The 6451-nt window shown below is 30.8% G+C and overlaps 1 long non-coding RNA gene across 1 annotated transcript; it reads right to left on the reverse strand.

Annotated features, from left to right (window-relative positions):
* Positions 1-3269: 3269 nt before the first annotated feature.
* On the reverse strand, positions 3270-6187 carry LOC129616357 (uncharacterized). Its single transcript, XR_008697537.1, has 2 exons — positions 5275-6187; positions 3270-5188 (listed from the first exon to the last, which is right to left on the reverse strand). It is a non-coding gene; the product is annotated as an uncharacterized LOC129616357 (long non-coding RNA).
* Positions 6188-6451: the final 264 nt, after the last annotated feature.

Consider the following 6451-nt stretch of genomic DNA (forward strand, 5'->3'; position numbering starts at 1 on the left):
GTTTTTTTTTTTCACATATATCTAAAATGAAAAAATATTTTGAAATATGAACTTTGAAAATTTTTTTCAACTTATCCTTCTTACAAATTACACATATTTTATAGTAGAGGCCAGAGAAAAAAATAAACAGCCTTATTCTAGTTGTCGAAGTAGAGCGACAATTGTCATTACGACTTGAATTTGATTCTCTAAGCGGCGATCGCAGTGACAATCGTCGGGGAATAGCGGGAAAATGCGTTTCAGCCATATTCTAGTTGTCGTTCTGATGCGGGATATGTCGTAGTGAAACGATGTTTTTTGTTGAAAAGTATTTACAAGTGACAAGAAAGAAGGATACACCGAAAATGCAAGTTAAAACAAAACAATTTAACAAAATCATAAAAAAATTAATTTTATACATAAATCAAGTCATAAAATACATAATTTAATTTTTGTTTTTAGCGTGAAAGTATTTATAAATTTGAATAATTGGAAATTTCATGACAGAGCACGCCTTTTACGGGTACTCGTTTTTCCCTCGAATATATCCAGTAAATATACAAAGGCATTCTTTGGAAGTCTGTAATAGTTTATAAATCTGTGAATAAAATAAACTAATTTACTAGAAAAAATTTGGCAAATCCAATGGATTAGAGCTGTCGTTAATCTGAAATCTTTCGATCCTTAATTGTTGTTTTTTTTTTTAATTTCATCACTACCGGAATGAGATGAATTCGTAAACCATAATGCAAATGACATTTTTTATTATTTAAAAATATAAATATATATACTGAAAATTTTTTTTAGTTTGAAGTTTACTCGCCGAAATTTCTTTTTAAAATGTATCAATTTCACTTGGAACGTTTCATTTTCGATTATTTCTCGCACTCACGTCACACGACAACCAGAATACAGGTCTTTCTGAAAATGCAGTTCTAACTTAGTACTAAATTGCAGCACATTTGTTTAATAAGAACTGCTTCAACTACAAAGCAATGTTTTTAAAAATTCAGAACTGCAGTAGCAGCCATTTTGAAAACTACAACTGCAATTAAGATATTTCAGAAACTTCACGCAACATCGCATTTTTAATTTTCTAACTGCGCTAACTTAAATTGAATATTAAGCAAGATGGACGATGATGATATAGAAGATTTATTAGCGTAAGTTTTTTTTTTTTTTTCTACTTACTGTAAATAAATAAATTCTAATAATTTAAGGAATTTACAAGAAGAAAGATTTGAAATGTGTGCCACTGAGGTTGCAAGTCTTTCAATAATTTCTAAAAAATGTTATGAAACATAAAAGTATGCCACGCATATCATATTTAATTAAAAACATTACCGTAAAACAATCCTTTTCCATCCTAAAGTGTGAAAAATATATATGATTCGGCATCAAACTTATTACTTTCATATAATTCGCAACTTTAGGTATAAGCATTTTGTTATACTTTTGAATGTACATTAAAAGTACCATATTACGCGATTTTTTCTTTCTAATAAAATTTCTTAAACTCTTATCTCGATTTGCTTCTGTAAGATATTCGAATTTATAATTTTTAATTAATTTTTTCCTTAAATCCATTTTTTATGTCTAAAAAATAACAACTTCAATTTTGTACTATTGGTAGAACTGCATTTTCAAATATGACTTAGATAAAGATTTGCAAGAACTTTTTTACTACGACAAAACAAATGACAATTTTTTGCAGTTGTCAATCAATGCGAAAAAGTTTTTTTAGTTTTAAGTTAGAAATGCGTACGCATACTGCGTTTTCAGAAGAACCTTACATTTCAAATGATGCCACAGCGTTAACGACAAATGTCACGTAAGTGACGCGACAACTAGAAAAAGGCTCAAAATAAATACGCTCCTGTCACGGAGCGTAAATCAAAGAAAGGGACAACTAGATAAAAATTTAGCTTCATTGTTTTTTCAAGATCTCCTTCCTTTAGTATTTTTAATTCGTTGAATTTATAACTAATTGCACAATCTAAAATGAAAGGGAATAGTATTGAATCACCAATTTTATAGGGGTAGTACACAAGTTTATATGTTTTTCTTATTATTTTAAAAATTGCGAAATACGTCTAAACACGAAAAAAGGGAAAATCTAGGCTATTTTTCCAGCTAAAAAATTCAAAATTTTCTTACTGAAAAACTTAGTATTTTTAGGATGAGTAAGGTTAATTTACATACAAAAAATTCTACCATTAATACCCTTATTCTGTGAAGCTATATTTTTCAATCTCCGAATGAAAAATATAGCTTTCTGCAAACTACGAAAAATTTTTAATAAGTTCAGAGTGAGTTCTGAACGAAAAGCACTTTCCACAAGCAGAGAAGCCCAATTGAGTGAGAAAGACATGACATATTTACTTTTTCAGCTTGGAATAGAAGCTCAGACTCCGGGACACCGTTAAAAGCTCGAATGAGTCCATAATTTTGTAGAGCCATGTATTGGTAGACGAATGAGTTGTAGTAAGGTTGCGCCTGTTACTTGTGAGATAGTAATGTACTTCTTGGTGAGCTATTAAGATGATATGTTTGATTCAATGGATCTGTAGTGGACTTTATAAATCAATTTTGCCCTCTTAAGAACTATAATTTCAATAAGGCAAAAAAAGTTACATTAATGTAAAGTCGGGCAGAGGACGTTTACAAGTTCATTTTTAAAAGAATTTTTATGGTCCGATTCTCAGCAATTTATGCGTGGAGTTTTATGTGAAAATTTTGAACAACGTTTTAAGGCTCATTATGAGATTTATTTTCTTTAGACTGTATTCCACATGATGTTTTCAGGTAGAACAATAATCAATTACCATACTAAGGTACTTGGATGTTTCTCCTTTTTCATTATGGGAGCTTCCTAAATTATTGAACTCTACTGCTTTGTTTTTATTTTTGAAACAGAGAAAGACAGTGTTATCGGTATTATGAATTTTACTAATACATCATAGTTGTGAAATTAATAAGTATATGCTTATTACACTAATAATTTAACTTAATGGAAATTTCTTCATGCAACTGCAGAACAGATGGATGACGTAATCAAAGGAACGAGTTAAAGGCAGAAAAATTAATTAAAAAATTTTTCTCCTCGAACTGGACTCGAACCAGTGACCTACCGCTTTCTAGGCGGACGCTCTACCAACTGAACTACAGAGACATGAAGAAATTGCCGACGAAATGTTCTCTACATTGCTTATACTGTAATCCACATGATTGCTAAGTATTTGTTTTGTTTACGTGGACTGCTACATACAATCTACTATTGAAACACACAATAACAAGAACATATACATATATTTATAGGATTGTGCCTATTACACTAATTATATTATGATTTTTGATTGATGTGGTGTTCCAGTTCCATGAGATACTAGCCGTAATACATTAAAGCTGTGTCATTCATATAGACAGTATATTTAGTAGATAAACCCACATATTTTAGATTGCTTATGTAGATACCAGATATTTTAGATTGCTTATGCAGAGGAGGTATAAAAAGTGTCCTAGGGTTTTACCATTAGATAGTCCACCACACAAAAATAGTGAATTGCTTATTGTACCATTTATGCTGGTTTGAACAGGGTGCCATTGCTTTTGTCTAGGTATGAGTTGAGTGAGTTAATTGTTTCTACAACCACTGATTTAGTGCTGCTGTATGGAATAGAGCTTAACTGGTTTCTGCCAAAGCTTGTAGTACGCTGAATGAAGCTCCTCAGTTTCAAATAGATGATTTTTTCCAATATTTTGCTTTACCGGTTCGCCTTGTTTATGGATGTATGTTTGAGGACTTCTAAGAAAGTACCTGAGATCCTCAAGGCAATCGTTTGCTAACTAAATTAGATTGGGCATGATGATTTCGATGATCATTTTGATATCTTTGTTAGTTATATTATCAACACCAGGAGCTAAAGCATCCTTGAGCTTTGAAATTATTGCTGTCTGTCCAATGACCGAAGTCGAATTATAAAAGACAGAACTTACAATAGAAAGATTCTTAGTTCTTGGTACACTGAGTTTTCTAGTTAAATGGTGATGGCTCACCTGGTTTAAGTAGATATTAAATACATTAGCAATTTGATTGCTATCGGTGTACATATGTATAAGGTATCCTGGTGAGATATTTGTGCAATTTTCTGTCTAAATTTTTCACAACTTCTCGGACCGGATATTTCTTCTGATTAGTTGTCATTGTTTGGTACAATTACCATTGGTTGAATTAATTTTCCGATTTATGTATTCTGTCTTAATTTTTTTATCAAACTTTTCACTTGTTTTTTCTTTTTTTACTCTGCACTTTTGGTAGGGGTATATTCACTTTGGTATGCAGTTTGTAACCACTTGATGGAGACTTGATGACATGTATATATGTATATTCTCCGTGCGTTCTATCGCATGATAATTCAAGTTGTTGCTTTTTTGCCAAAGACGGCTGTGCCAATACTGACAACGGGTTCGGGTAGCCGCCATACAACTATGAAAGCTTATTTTAAATATTTCGAAAAATAATTCATAAAAAGTTGGCAATAGTGCGTCCAGTTTCAGGTCAGATGTAACCCTGAAATTTTGGTAGAGTGGTCCCACAGGCTCTGGTAGCTACCATAAAGGTCCAAAATTTAATTTAAAATATTTACAAATATAAGAGTTAAATTCATCCTTGAAGTTTTGGTGGAAAGAGTTGACAGATTCTGGTAGCTGCCACGTAACTCCAAAAGAAAATATTTGGAAAAATATTAAAGCTAGATTCATGAAACTTGGCAACCTTGTGTCCACTTATAGGTCGCACATAACATCTGGGAAGTTTCGAGTTATTGCCAAGGATCTGGAAAAGATACGAGTAATTGCCTATGAAAGCTAATTGTGGATATTTCAAAAATAAATTTTTAAGCGCAGATTGTAAAAGTGCAGCGTTCTTATTCTTTCAGTTTATACCAACTGAAACGTTTTTACTTATTTATTACTTACATTTTGAAAAATCTATCTGATGTAATTTTTTTATTGAAATAAAAATTATTTGATACTTACATACATACATACATGTACTTTCGGAATTCAAAGCATTCGAACTGGTAAAAATCTAATTCTTCTCTCCTTTTATTTTTAAATTTTGTACGAAATTTTTTGAAACTTCGAATTTTTTTTACAGGATTTTTACCACTTTCTAAAGCTTTACTTTAGTCATTAATTGTTAAAAAATCTTGTTTGGTATATAGAAAATAGAAGAAAAAAAATTTAATTATAAATTCTTTGATATTGTGCGGTTTGCAATCAAATGTTATATACCTATTGATAATTTTGTAAAAAAATAAAAGCAATTTTGTAGAACCATGAATTAAATCTTGTCTTGAATATAGGATTTGTCGCTTTATATATCTTGTCGCTTATAATTTAATTCATCCGCTAGATGTTCATTGTCATACTGTTTAAAAATCCCACTGATCTTAATTTGAGGTAATCTGGATTTGTTCAGAAAAATTTCATAGCTTAACCCCAAAGCTAATTTTGTCTCCTCAAGTAACCTGGGTATATCATCTGCAAAGGTTGTGCCAATTAGCGCGTCCCCCGGCCGTCACAAGAGACATACTCTCTTTAATTTTTTTTTGTTTCTTCGTATTTTATGTTAATGTCAAGAGGCATCGCAAATACTCCACTTGAAATAAAGAGCTTGTGAGTTCTGGTAGCTGCTGTCATAGTTTATCAGTATATCAGCATAAGTGATAAGGTCTGAGAGATTATGTTTTTTTTTCTTCCATTTCTTTAAGGGTGCAAGTAACCTTCCTTCCAATTTCTTCTTTTACTTTTCTTATTCACTCACCATTAACAAGTATCTATTTTTTAATGAGTTCAAGAGTTGAAGACATTTGTTTATCCATAACCTTTACACCTCCGCAGTTTTCCACTTTTCAAATATAATTTTAAATGCACCACAAAACATGCTTTTCTATCTTTTTGATCATATTATAGGAGTCTGATTTTATTTCGACGTACATATTTAATATGAAACCATTTTAGACATTTATCATATTGGATTGCATAATATGAGTCCTTAACTATTTTTCTACAACTCCTTTAACCACATATCACATCCAGGGTTCCAGAGTTAAAACCTGGGGATGACAGGACAGTATAATCCATTTGAAATGAAAATTAGTAATTTATTGCAGAATTAGAATAAGAGAGCTTGCACACTGTGGAATTTAAAATTATTACTAAATTTTTTCTTTCTCAAACTGTATATTTGAAAACTTCTTTTGATTTTTTTAATATTTTTGGATACGTTCATAAAATCAAATACACGTTAATTTAGCAATTCATTTCACGTGAAAATAAGATTAGAAACGTCCGGATTGAAATGAGAAGACAGAGAGACGCATATATGTAAGCCTTTTAAATTGATGTAATTAATATGTATATGATTGGATGTAAGAATAGAAAAGTAAGCAATTACTTACTTTAAATT

This window comes from Condylostylus longicornis, unplaced genomic scaffold (assembly GCF_029603195.1).
Source record: "Condylostylus longicornis isolate FDR11 unplaced genomic scaffold, ASM2960319v2 ptg000187l, whole genome shotgun sequence".
Taxonomy (NCBI): domain Eukaryota; kingdom Metazoa; phylum Arthropoda; class Insecta; order Diptera; family Dolichopodidae; genus Condylostylus; species Condylostylus longicornis.